Genomic DNA, 15,118 nt, shown 5'->3' with positions numbered 1-15,118 from the left:
TATTTCTTGAAAACAAAGGAAAGTTTACAAACTAATACATTCAGGACAGATTAAATCTAGGGCTTTATAAACACCACACATTCCCTGGAGAGGACCATGCTTGAAAATAGTCTGTTATTGGGAAAGATTAGTACGTAACAGGATTTTCAATATATTATATTTTTCTGGTTATATCTATTAGACTAGCTAGTCATCTGTTAAATGAAATTATCTAACACTTTTCCCCTGCTTGTTGCTTTTCTCTTTATATACCAGGAACAAAGTTCTATTTTTTCATTAAATGCACCTGGTTCTCCTGGCTACTATCAAGATGGGGATTTTATAGGCACACTCTTCTTGCTGAGAGTGACTGATGGTGACATGAGAAACACATTTGGATTTCAAGATACATATTCTAGGCCACATTATGTACATGTGTTAGACTTCACACATACCAGGTTATAATAATGCATAAGTGTATGACTGCCCTAAAGTGCATAAGGAGAGGACTTGCAAAGCAACCTACAGAAAAAAAGTATTTTTTTGTTGTTCAAAAATACAAGATGTTGTATTGAAACTACTTTTATTTTTGCTATTTTAACACATTTATTTAGCATCTCTTTTGGGTTTTTTCTTGTATATTATAACATAATACTATTTTACTGAAATGTAACCTGATATTCAAGGCAAGAATATATACAATTCTAAACTTTTATTTTTGTCATTTTCCATTTACTTCATTTATGATCTTAATTTCTCAGAAGCAAGCTATGTTGCACATCAAAATGCCAAAAATAACAAATTTGACTGTAAGTCTGAGTGTAGTAACCAAATTTCTCAACTTTTTTTTTTTTTTTTTTTTTTTGGTACTGGGAATTGAACTTAGGAGCTCACTCATGCCAAGCAGGCACTGTACCACTGAGCTAAATCCCAGGCCCTCTCTCAACATTTTTAATGTAACATTTCTCTTTATTTCTTAGATTATTGTAGACATCCTTTGCATGGCTCTTGTCTTTTGTAGAATTAAAATTTTAGAAAACTGCCTTTTCACACTGTATTTTAGGGAACTTACTAAGCATTATCAGCAGCTGCTGGCTGTGGTTTTTGCTGTGAATGAGATCAATAAGAACTTGAATTTGCTATTCAACATGTCCCTGGGATTCTACCTCTTCAACGTTGACTACATTGAGATGAAGGCCGTGCAGAGTTCTCTGTCTCTGCTTCCAGGAGAGAGTCCTCCGGTTCCTAATTACAACTGCAGGCCTAAGAAGAGGGACAAGCTGGTGGCTGTGATAGGAGGCATCTCCACAGGAACATCAACCCAGATTTCCCGGGTATTAAGTCTCTATAGTGTTCCACAGGTAGACTGAAAATTCTGGCATTTGGGCTTAAATACAAAAATAGAGTAATCAATGCCTAGTGAAATTCAGTTTACGTTCATTGAAAAGACTGTGACATCTTGGCTTATGATTCAACTGTCTTTTTTCTCTGATATGATTTAGACAACATAAAATTGTATTTCTACAATGGAATCTCCATTTGAAAACATTTGAAGTGGAGAAAAAATTATAGACCTGAAATAATTATAATCTCACTCTTAGAATTTTTACACTATTTATTTTTGGTAGCATTCAGTCTACTGTCTTTCTAGGTAATTATAAAACATGATAAATTTATAAGGATATTGACATTCTAGTCACTTGTTTTCACTCTTTTTAATCTATAAAAATAATTTGAAGTTTTATTAGTTAAGTCTTTTATTTTAAAGAGGATAAAACCAAGGAAAATAAAACTGAATAAAACCAATCAAAATAAGCCATTATAAGTGACATACGACTTTAAAACCTTACAAAATCTGCAATAGTTACTGTAACACCTTTGTTGTCTTCAAAATAGCTGCAGATACCTTCAGACATCGTAAAAATTGAACAGAACAGATTGAGTAGAAACAATAAAACAAAACAATGAATGCAATAAAGAACTTCAAAATAAGCTAATAGTAAATCCAAAATGGCTATTATAATATGTATTGCTATCTTTTAAATAGCTGCTCACACTATCAGATTTAGTATAATCAAATAAAACAAAAAAAAAACAATAAAACTCAACCCAAAAACACAATGAAAATATTATGATTTCCAGGAGGGTATTACCTCTTGGTGAGACCTTATTCTCTCCCACGCAGTCCACTAATGGCGCTGACTCATGGAGAGGCTTGCATGTGGCTGTCCTCACTCTGGCAGTGGTCCACACATGGCGCTGGTTTCTAGGCTGGAATCACGTCCTTACAGGATCTTGTTCCCCCACCCCCATGCCTGTGAAATCAACTTTTTTCTTTAATATCATTTTAAATTGCAACATGACATTTCTTTCTACAAAAAGTATTTAACTGACTTACTATAATCAGACATTTGTTTTCAATTCTTTTCTGTTACAAAGAATGTTTCACTAGAAGATCTTATTTACAAAATTTATTAATCTATGGCAATCTCTTTTAAATATTTTTCTAGTGGTGGTATTTATGAGTCAAATGTGTTTATATTTTAAGACCTAAAATACGTAAAAACTATTATTTAGAAATATAAGCCTAGCAACAGCTGAGAATCTGTTTACTTCCACTTTTCTATAACTGAAATAATTTTTTAAAAATTTTTGTCATGTTAAATTTTCTCGTGTAACTTTTTATATTCATGAATTAATTTTATTTCTTCCTGACTGTATTTTAACCTTATTCTTTGTATCATGGTGAGAAATAATTTTATTCTGTTTTTGGAATGAAAACAGTTCTTATTTTTGACTTTTGAACAAATACTAATGTTCAAAGAACATTGAAGAAGGTAATTCTTTTTTTTTATCATGTGGGCCTCAAACATTTATAGCTTCAAATTCGTAATGTAAAAGTTAAAAGAAGAGAACCAAGGAAAATAAAAGAGAAATGGGAGGAACAAATAGGGTAGAGGAGGGTAGGATGATCAATGTGAGCATGTGCAGATATGAAAATGTCACAGTAAAACGCTTTAGTTTGTACACTTAATATGCAACAATGATTTGTAAAAAATTATCCACTGGTAAAACATTGGTCTCTAACTTTTTAGAGAATTTAAGAAATATAAAGATAGATTAAAATGATGAACAGCATACACTCCTCATCTAGTTTTGACAAACACAAATTTTAAAATATTATCTTGTTTCAAATATTAAAAACCTATTTAAATATTGAGGTTTGTTTTATCCTTTTTCCTTTTTCCTAAAGTATATATTCATGGTTTTCCTAAAGTATATATTCGTGTTTATTTAAGTTTTTGTGTATCTTCTATCTTGCTCTCTAAATGTCTAAATCATCCATTTATTCACCTAGTTAGTTGGGAGGATTTGTTGAGCCTCTTTGAAGATTATCGTTTTGACATTTTTTAATAGGTCAGGAAGATGACTATATTTTGTGGTTCTATTTTGGGTCTGTTTTTTAAAACTATAAAGACATGTGTATATAATATAGGCAATAAAATTCACGTGATTGATGTTATGTAATAAGCTAGTATTTATTAGTCATTTATTCAGTTGTTTCATTACAGTACATGTAAGAGAGGGGGTAAATTAAATCATTAGTGAACAAATATCCTGATTCAGTGTATGCAGTAACTATGCTTTCTATTTAGATCAGCTACGGTCCGTTTGATTGCAGTCTCAGAGACAGTGTCCAGCTCCAGTCTATTTTCTAGTTTCCTGTGAACACTGCAGCTCTCTATCAGGGCCTCATTCAACTATTGTTGCATTTTTGCTGGGTCTGGGTTGGCTTGTGGTTCCAGATGACATCAGGAGAAAAATGTTTCTCCAAGACATGACAGAAGAGATGAACAGCAATGGACTCTGTGTTGCATTTACAGAAAAAGTTCCAGAGTTTTCTGCTAAAGATTCACCTAGCAGACAATCTTTTCTGAAAGATTCACAGCTACACACATCAGCATTGCATTTTGTGACACATACTGTCTTCTAAGATTTGTATATAACATCTATTGCTATACTCCATTTGGTAATATCTGGGTCACAACTTTTGATTGGGATATAACTACATTGCACACAGTCTAAGTTACACATATTTTGGAGGAGTCTAAGTTTGAACAGTCTAAGTTACACATATTTTGGAGGAGGATTATCTTTTTCTTTCCACACAGAATAGATTCTTGGTTTTAAAGATTTTCTTAGAAGTGTTCAGCCTACAAAATGTCCTCATGATATATTTATCCAGGATGTGTTGTCTATGTTATTTGAATGTCCATAATTGAATCAAATGCAATCAAGACACTGAGTCAATAGGAACAAAATGGTAGTTGAAAACTTGGATTCTGCATGTTTTGGGATATGAGTACTTCACCCCAGAGTTACAATGCTTATGCTGCTGTGAATGTCATTGCTCGGGCTCTTCACAAAGAACTCAGAGTGGAAGAAGAATCACTGACAAAGGTGCCTATGTCACTCCTCATCCGTGGCAGGTAACCAAAATCATTATTCAGTATTCCTAGCAAAAGGCCATGCATTGTCTTTTCTGGTTTGTGACTCATGTTTTTAAAGAATTATCTTTAAATTAGTGGGAAACTGTCTAAATTTTCTAGTGTGGAATAATTAATGTCACTACGTTTCCTTGTTCTCTTTCCACGGAGTTAATGTGTTGCTCTATCTACAGTCTTTTACTAAGACAAACGTTTTTCTCCCATTTTTTGTCTTCAAAATAATTTGATGTTAAATTTCCTAAAGAATTAGAAAAGTTAGTAATTCAAATTACTTCCTAATTATTTTGAGAAATGTCACCACTTTTACTATGGCAATGAAAAGATTAGCATAAATATTGCAGTTCATTTTATTTTATTTAAGGATTGTTCTTTTGTTACAGGTATTCTTAATCATTTCAATGCCTCATGTCTTTAGCTTTTGTAGCTTTAAAAAATTTAGTGGTGCACCCCAAACTATCTTTTTTTTATATTACTGAAGACCTACGCTGTACATTCTAGTTATCCTATTAGCAAAATGGAGTTGATTTTCTTAGAGACCACTAAATTAAGTTTGTTGTGTATTCTCCTAGAGATAACTCATATTTATGCTTAAATAGGCAAGCATGAGTAGATAGCCACTTAATTTTCTTAAAAATTTAATAACCTGCTTTACACTTGTTATGAATATAATTTTTATCAGTGCATGAAAGTGGATTGGCATGAAAATACTTCATTCTCATTTATTTTGTGGTTTGGCATTTTACTCTAGATAGAGATGACTAGTCAGTCATTTATTTATTAAATACAGAATACTTTTTGGTATGTCCATTTTTCATTTGGGTCTTTTACTCAATTTTATATATTTTCCATGGTTTTCATTTATAAAAGTTTAAATAATGCTTTATTGTATACTTTTAGTTATTTGTATTGAGAATATCTTCTCTGTGATCTGACTTCTCATTTTCTCTTTTGGTTAAGAAAAGTACTTAATTTCAAAATAATATATCTTATTATTTTTCCATTTTATAGTTTATGTTTTCTGTCCTGTGACAAGTCTGCTTACATCAAAGTAGTGAAGATTATTCTATAGCTTCTTAGCTTCCTTCTAAACATTTCATTACTATTTTTAATTAGAAAGCAATGCGTTTGGAACTAACTTGTATGTGTGTTGTAAAATGAAGGGAGCAAGATGATTTTTCTACAGTGTGTAAAACCAGTTAACCTAACAAAATTTATGGAAGAAATATTTTTCTAGCCCTCTGTATTATCATGTTTAAATAGGTATTTGTATATAAAACTCTTTTTGATTCTTTATTTTGCTCCACTGGTCAGTTTCCTATTGTGCAGGTTTAAACTATGAATTCCTAGAATTTCTTAAGTTTATAAATTTTCTTTTCAATTTAATTTCTACATTGTTGATATTAATAACATGTATTTACAGTTAATTTGAATGGATTCATTCCAATTTATGTTTCAATTTTAAATTTAATTTATATTTTATTAGAAATATAATTTTTATTTTACAATGTCTTGCAGCTCAAAATTTTTATGTAGAAACTTGCAGCTCTTCTATCTGCATAATTAGATAAGTTGAAAGTATAACATTTATTTATTTCTAGTTTTATTGATCTATAATATTCTTTTTTTTGCCTTGTTAGACTAACAAGGCCCTCTTCTAAACTGAATACTATTGACCATAACTGGAACATGAACTTGTTCACAACCTTACAGTGAAAAATTTAGAACTTTACAATTTTAATGAGTTTTGCTTCTAGACACAATTTGTTAATTTTTAATACCATTTACTAAGTGATGAAAGTTTTATATGCCAAATTCTCTAAGAATTTAAACTTTAATGTTTTGCAAATTTGATGAATATTTTCTAAATCTTGTATGATGGCCATATCATTTTAATATTGTTTCATATATGAACAAAATAAGTTGCTCTAACATCAAAATGTTAAAGTATGTTTAATTATGCTGTATTAACTTTCTTTTTTTAGACACCATTTAACTTGTACATTATTGAGAAAAGTTAGCTTGTACTTTTCACTTTTTTCTGGGTATATGAGATACATTTGACAAAACGTTACATATTCCATATTCCTTATGTTGCAACCAACATAGTTTTATGCAATGTACTCCTGTGATGTGCCCTTATCGAGTTCGTGGCCTCAGTGATTTGCTTATTTTCTTTACAACCCATGTAGTAGTTGTTTACTGAAAGCCAGCAATTTCCTAAAAACCACAATTGTCCTTCGCTATGAGGTTTAGAGTAGTCAATCCAAGAGCCTCATTAAGTTCTCCTTGATGCTCATTGGCTGCCTTATGCAACCCTTCTCAGAGAGATGAGCCTGCATCTCCTACTGGTACCATTTTACTGTAGCCTACAGGTGTCCAGTGTCCTTGGCTATGTTCTTCTTCTAAGATGTCATCACAATGCCTGGCACCTTCTAAGTTTTTACTAATAATGTTTTATTTAATTAAACTATATAACTACAGTAAACAACATATTTAGGATTTGAAGTATTAAGAAAGGCTTCTATAGACATTTATCTGACAGTATCCAAAATACATGTTTTCACAATTTGAAGGTGCTCTAGGAAAATAAACCCTGAGAATTTTGGCTGACAATTGTGTATGTAAACATTATAAAAATTATCAAAATGAAGCTAATTAGCACATCCATAGCTCATCAGTTACTTGTGTGATTTCCTTCTTAGTGGATATATAATACATAATTCTAAAATTTTAGCCCCCAGGCTGTTAATTAGGTTTCCGACACTGATTAATCTTATAACAGCAAGTTTCTTCTCTTTGACTAACATCTCCCCGTTTCTGCCCACACTCAGTCCCTGCTGGCTTCCATGGTACTCTCTGCTTTTCTGAGTTCAAAATTATGTTACAAATCCTAGGATTTTCTTCTTTTTTGAGACTGAATATTATTCCTGTTTGATACATTTTCCAAAAAATCTATCCATTTACTAAGTGATAGTTAAACTGTTTCTGGGTTGTGGCTCTTAGACATAACACTGACTTTATAAAATGTATTTGGGAATTTTCTCTTCAGTTCAAGTATTTTGGAAAAGTTTGAGAAATATTAGCAATCATTATGTTATAAGTATTTGTAGAATTCACTCATGAAGCCATTTGGTTCTGGGTTTTTCTTTGTTAGGAGACTTTTGAGTTTTGTTCCTATTGCTTCAGCTGTTATTGATGTGTTCAGATTTTGTACTTTTGGTGACTTAGTTGTTCATAGAAGTCTTTTATAATTCATTGTATTTTTGTTTTTATTAGATATTATGTTTTTATATTTGTGTAACCTTTTATTATCTGTTTGCAGCATATAATGGTTACATTCATATCGGGGAGTTAATATATGTACACACATCTTAATCCTTTTTTCTTCTTTTTACTTTTTTCTTTCAGTTTTTTTTAATTTTAATCTTCTCTATTTCTTCAAAATTTTATGTTTAATAGCTTATTATTTAACTTTTTAAAATCATCTCAATTTTATTTATTATTGTTTTCCAATGTTCACATCATGTATTTCTGGTCTGATACTTGTTTTGTTCTACTAACTTTATCTCGTTCCTAGAAGTATAGCATTCAAAGGAGATTTTCTCTTATTGTTAATGTGTTTCTTTTTGAAAATTTATTTTTTCAAAATGCTTTTGTGTTATTGCTTAAGTTTCATGCTGTCTTTACATTTACCTTTTAAGATAGATTTATTTCTAATATTCTTTATATTTCTTTTCATTTTCTGTGAGCAACATGTTACGTTTCACATGTTTATGAAATTTCCATTTTTCCTCCTACTATTTTTTCTACTTTTCTATCATATGTTTAGAAAGGCTGTTTTATATAGTTTAAGTTTTCTTAAACTGGTCAAAGTGTTGTCTGACATAGCAATCCTGAAAAGTATATATGTATATATATCCACATACGGTACATGTTAATTCCTGTATAAAGATAATCCTATAAAAGTAACTTGTTCTAACATATAATTAGAGGAAAAGAAAGCTATTGAAATAATGCTTTATTTCTATTTCTATGTCTTGCTTCCTAAAATTCTGAGAGTTATTTTTCAATTTTAGCTCCATCCCCTATTGCAAAACTCTCCACTTGAAAGAAGTAACAATAAACAGAAAATTATCAATGACAGAATTTAAACAGCCAAGCTTGACATCTTTAATTACCAGTCCTTGCTAAATGGTGCATTTGTTACTGGTTGATTTCTGATGGCAGCTATTCTTTCTAGAGTGAGATGAAATCACAGTGTTGTTTTAATTTGCATTTCTCGAATGACCAGTGATGTTGAAGATTTCTTCATGTATTTATTTGCCATTTTTATTTATTCAGTTGAGAATGGAAGTCCAGGTATGGGGAAAACCTGAAATTTGAATTTATGAACTATAAACTAATTGACCTAACAGAGACATATCAAGGCTGGAAAACATCCACGCTGCCACTTGGGAACTACTGGATGCTCTTAGATAGATTTATAAATGAGAATCATGAGTGAAAAGCAGAACAGTTGAAAATTGTAAACTTTTGTCCAAAAATAACTGTGTGTAAAGTTGAAGCCAATGGAGGTGTTAGTCCTAATGAAATTAGTGGGTGCATATAATTCAATCTGTAGTAACACCAAAATAAAAATGGATCTAAGATAGATACAAAATTAGACAGTTTGAAACCACTGGAAGGTAACATGGGAAATATTTGAAGACATTATATGCAGGCAAAGACTTCCTGAACAGAATTCAGAAAATAGTATCAAAAATGGAATTACATCAAATTAAAAAGCTTCCATATGGCAAAGTTAGCCACTTTAATATTAAAAGACATTCATTAGAGTGCGGAAGTTAATTTTATGAGCTACTCTTCTGCTAGAAAACTAATTGAAATACATCAAGAACTAAATAAAAGTAATGCCTGGAAATGAATGGCCTGATCAACAAATTGGCAAATTCATCAGAATAGACTCTTCTCAAAAAAGAACAAATGTATTGTTAGAATTTGAAAAAAAGTTTTATCATCTTACAGCCATTGCAGAAAGGAAAAAAAAAAAGTACGAATAACTGAGTTTCCATCTGAACCCAGTTAGAATGAGTATGAAGAAAACAAAAACAATGAATGCCTGTGAAAGTGTACATAAAAGGCAACTGCTCTAGAGTGTTAGTGGGAACATGAAACACTACAACCACTATGGAACTTTCTCTAGAGATTTCTGAAAAAAAAACAACAACAACAAAAAAAAAAAACAAAAAAAAAAAACAGCAATTTCATTTAGCCCAGGTATTCTTGAGTATATCCCCAAAAAGTTAAAGACACTTTTCTATAGTGATACATTAATATCTGTGTTTCTACCAGCCCAATTCTCAATATCTAAACTCTGGGGAAAGCCTAAATGCCCATCAATGTATATCTGTACAAAGAAAATAGGGTGCATACACATGATCTAAAGTCAATCATAAACAACAAAGAAATGATGCCATTTGCAGAAAAATGGATGACATTCAACAATGTTATATGACATAATTCATACACAGTAAATTAAATATTGCAAGGTTTCTCATATGAGAAATAAAATATGAGTAAACTAAAGGAGAGATAGTAAACACGGAGGTAGAATATTTCATTTAGAGAAGATGATCAGAGGGAGGAGAGATAGGAAAAATAGGGATTATAAGAATCAAAATGATCAACATATGTTTTATATGTGTAACACTTTTCTAAAATGGATGTAAGATCATATAATGCTAATGTGCATTAGAAAGAAAAAAAAAACAAGTAATTTGTACTGCAATAGGAAGAATGATAACTTGAAGTATCTTAGGAATCATGAAAACTCTATCCCTGCCTGCTCCAGAGTACAAAAATATCAAATTTTCATTTCTGAAGAGAGCCCTTGCAACTCCTGCTCAATAAAGGCCGCTTACAAAATTGGTTTCCTGACATTCATTTCACTTTGCTCATTTAGAGCCTGGATTCAGAAGCCACTATAGCCATATCTGAAGAAGGCCTGCCTGTGCCTCCAGCTGTCAACATACTTAGCAGGTTTTATAGGCCTCAAGGGTGCAAAAGTTGCTAGGCAAACTACTCTTCGACAGACAACTTACAAAATCAAGCACTCTGTCCCTAGCAGGTGGTTGCATGAAGTGTGTGAATGAATTTAAAATAGCAGGAAGGCCATAAAAGTTGAAGAGGCCAAGAACGTTGATACCTGATGAAAAAAATCACTGGGCATGAGTGATTCCAGTTCAAACACCACGTTAGCTGCAAGAGGCTTCACCAATAATGGGAAACCTTTTAGAGTCTCAGTGACAACAAACAGCTTGGTGCATCACACATGCTATAGGTTTTCCACTACTGGGCCAGGCCATCAGGGAGGGATCCTATCCTCATGTGAAGCACTGGGGAACTAATGCCTAGTCACTATGTTACATGGATAATAAACATGAGTCAGAGTACTTACTGGTTGATCTGGTGGGTTTCAGTTTTGCCGTGATGTCCTCTTTTTCTGCCTCCTTATTTTTTTTCTTTTAGGAACAGCAATGTTTATCATTTACAGTTGTATATTGTGACTATTTAACTTCGGCTTTGAATTTTCTATGATTTACAGCTAAGAGTTTGCCTTGAAAATTTGAATCTTTAAGAAACATAGATATATTGGGGAATAAGATTACTACATTTTGGATTGTATCCAGTATTATTGTATCCTTGTAGGTAGAATTATGAAGATTAAATATGGTTAAGAGATATGCTTGAGTGTGAAATTGACAAGAGTTGGAAAGTACTAATTAATCTGCATTCAGTCTTCTCAAGTTGAGAGCCACCTAGATTAGTAAACTACAATTCCGAGAGTCTCTGGTGAGTTATGGAGATGAGCCCTTGAGTATTAAATCTCGTCCCTTGATACCCTCCTCATTTCTATGGTTGCTCTGTTTTGTTTGAATGCAACTATGAAGTGAGCATGTTTGCTCCATGCTGCTCCCTATGCTATAACATGCTGTCTTGGAGTCAGACAATCATGGGTTGAAACCTCTGACAATATGAACCAAAATAACTTGTATATATTAGGTATTTAGTCCTAGTGTTGGGAAAGCTGAACAATACACGTATGTTAGAATGGATACGCAAGACATGAGGTAATGGTGTACGTAATGGCTAATTTTATTAATGTTTGATAATGATCACAAAGAATTCATTATTCCTATGATTTATATCACTTCTCTGCAAGTAGATTAGCAACATATAAAATACTGGAACATTTTTTAAATCTTACTATGAAAATTTTGGGGAATATACTCTCAGCATAATATGTAATTATTTTTTAGATATAACAACAGCTCCTATACAAATGTCTCACCATGAATGATGTCAAAGCTTAAAGGGGAAAGTGTAAATTTTATGTGTTTTGTTTTGACATTTCTTCAAAATATTTGTATAAATTACTTCTTTCAAGAAATTATGTGAAAAATTGAGTTCTTGAATAAATAAAACTATAAAAATACATTAAATGATAAGTTCAAAATTATTTTATATTTTAATAAAATTCTGATTAAAATTTCAGTAAAATTTTTGTAGAATGACCCAAATAAATACATTTTATCATAAGGAAACACATTGTCCTATAAAATGTATTTCTTTTTAAATATTATTAATTTAATAATTTAAGAAATTATTAATTTATCTTTTAAATACTTTTTCAGTATTATAATCCAGTGAATATAACTTGAATTGTTTTCTTTATAATTCAAACACAGTTCAAGATACATTGCTTTGATTTTTTATTATTTATTTTTTGGTGTCAGGAATCAAAGTTTTGATTATATATGTTCAACTTATCTATTCATATATATATAACATATATATAATGAAATATATATATATATATATATATATATATATATATATATTTGTTCTAGGAATGAAACACTGTTTTTATACTGTTGAGAATGTCCTGATCTAACACAATTAAGTCCATTCTCTTTCAGATTTGAATTCAGTGTGTGAAGTGTCCTGCAGACCAGTATCCAAATATGCAGAGGAATTAGTGTCTCCCAAAGTTATGATATTTTTATCCCATGATGATACTCTGAGAGCTGCTTTGGCTTTTACAGCCATTAGTTTATCTGTCCTCACTGCTCTGATTTTAGGACTTTTTATCAGATACCTAGATACACCCATCGTGAGAGCAAACAACAGGACCCTCAGTTATATTCTCCTCAAATCCTCTGCTTCTTTTGCTCCCTGATGTTTATTGGTCTGCCCAGTCCATTTACTTGCATTATGAGACAAACATTCTTTGGAGTTGTATTTTCTATAGCTGTGTCTGCTATTTTAGCAAAGACTTTCATTGTGGTTGTGGCTTTCAAATCTATCAAACCAGGAAACTCAATACAAATGTGGATGGTGACTCGATTTTCAAATGCTGTAGTCTGCAGTTGCTCACTCATTCAAGTGTGCATCTGCACAGTCTGGCTGATAACCTCTCCTCCCTTTCCAGACACTGACACACAATCAGAGTTTGACCAAATCATACTTCAGTGTACTGAGGGGTCAACTGTTGCCTTCTACTGTGTTCTAGGTTATTTAGGATTTCTGGCATTTCTGAGCTTAGTTCTTGCTTTTCTGGCCAGGAGACTGCCAGACAGATTCAATCAGGCCAAAACGATCATGTTTAGCATGCTGGTGTTCTGTAGTGTGTGGATTTCTTTTATACCTTCCTTCCTACCTGAGCACTAAAGGAAAACCCATCGTGGCTCTGGAAATTTTTGCAATTCTGTCTTCCAGTGCTGGATTATTGGGTTGTATATTTCTTCCCAAGTGTTATGTCATTCTTCTGAGATCAGATAACACTTCAAGGAAAAACTCACTTGAACCAGTTACTTGCACCAAAAGATGAATCAAAGTTCAAGTGATGTCATTAATATGAAATGAACAATAATATATATATATAATTAAATGAGGACAATTGTTCTTCACACAAATGTCCCTGTCTTGGTGAGAGGGAGCTAGTTACAGTCAACAAAAAAGAGTCAAATGTTCAATACCAGTGCTGACTGACTGATTTTCCGATGTCTGCTAAACACATCTTTCAATCAGAACTTTTCTTAAAATTTTACAGCATGTAACAAGTCTAGCAATGTATTATATTAAGACTCAATAAAATGATTTATTTCAAAATGTCATGGATGATCAAAAATATGATTCTCCTCTGTCAAACTCTTATCACTTTCTTTTTGTTTAAATGGAAATCAGTTTTTCAAAAAGTTATGTATATCCACCAAACTTGGGAAGACAACTATTTGGTGAAGCTTTCCTCCACTAAATTACTTCTGTCAAAAGTTTTCTATGCATATCTGTGAGTTCTCTGTTCTGTCGCACTGATATATGTCTATCTCTCTGTGTATGCCGTGTCTTGGATATGGTAGCTATGTGACATTTTAAAATCAGGTAGACTGATTACTCTGAGTTTTATGTGTTTCAAAATTGTTTTATCTAAAAGCAGATACCTTTTTGTTAGTATAACATTGCCTCTATTCAGCATTCATGCAGGGATCTTGATATATATTGCATTAGACAGATCAATTTAAATGAAATCCATGAGAAACAGTTTAAAGAAAATTCATGAGTAAAATTCATTACTGTGTTGTGAATCAATTCATAATTGTTGCATATTTACCCATTTTTCCAAATCTTCAGTTTACTTGCATTGCATAGATTACAACTTGTAATTTCCATAGATATAAGTAATTAAAAATGAAATTATATTTTTGTGTCTACACATTCATTGCTAATAAACTGCAACTTATTTTTGTATGAAAATATAAAGAATTATATATGATATTTGCTTCTCCCTTGGATACATAAGCACTAAAAATGTATGAAGTTGACAGAAAGAATGTTTCAGAAACATGCAAATAACTGGCAGAAATTCAGTCTTCTGACAGGAGCTTATCCACATGTTGAAGCGACTATTCATCAAATGTATATTTCTAAGCAAACGTTCACAAATTGGAATGCATTGTCGTTAGCCATACATGCAGCAATCATTGCATGGCTAAGTGATAATGCCCCACCCTAGAACAGTCTTCTAAAATGCATCTATATTTACTTTATTGTCTGTAATGTGTGACATGTAAGTAATATCCACGAGTTCTTGAGAGAATTTTCATTATGTAACACCCGCTTGGCCACCTTGCTTCAGAAATACCAGTATATGTGAGTTTTCCTATGTATATTTTCTTAAGGACACTATATTCCTTGAAGTTCTCTAATGGGAGAGTTTATTCTAAATTTTGATTCAATAATTTCCTGTTTTTAATTTGTATTCCTTCTCAAAAAATTATGCATATAATTGAATTTTGTCATGTTTCAATTTTATATATACTATACTGCATTCAATCTTTGGTGACACATCAATTTCTTAAAACCACTAATAAGGGCATACACATGTGTTTGCATATTCTATCCCTATATTTTATAGCTTTTACCACTGTATGCTGCATTTCGATATTTAACAATATATTAACAATTAACGAATTTTCATTTTGACAAATTTTGAACTATTTTCATATTTTCCTTTTGTAAACAATATTTATTCTAATATAAAAAATCTTAGAGTACATATATGCATATATTCT

General features: G+C 31.6%; 1 pseudogene; it reads left to right on the top strand.

Annotated features, from left to right (window-relative positions):
- Nucleotides 1-201: 201 nt before the first annotated feature.
- LOC100726290 (vomeronasal type-2 receptor 26-like) lies at nucleotides 202-13,377 on the top strand (annotated as a pseudogene).
- The last annotated feature ends 1,741 nt before the right edge of the window (nucleotides 13,378-15,118 follow it).

Source organism: Cavia porcellus, unplaced genomic scaffold, assembly GCF_034190915.1.
Source record: "Cavia porcellus strain 051 isolate PalLab524CR breed Dunkin Hartley unplaced genomic scaffold, mCavPor4.1 scaffold_27, whole genome shotgun sequence".
Classification (NCBI taxonomy): domain Eukaryota; kingdom Metazoa; phylum Chordata; class Mammalia; order Rodentia; family Caviidae; genus Cavia; species Cavia porcellus.
The sequence above is the reverse complement of the archived record's forward strand: the minus strand, read 5'-3'. Positions and strand labels throughout refer to the sequence as shown.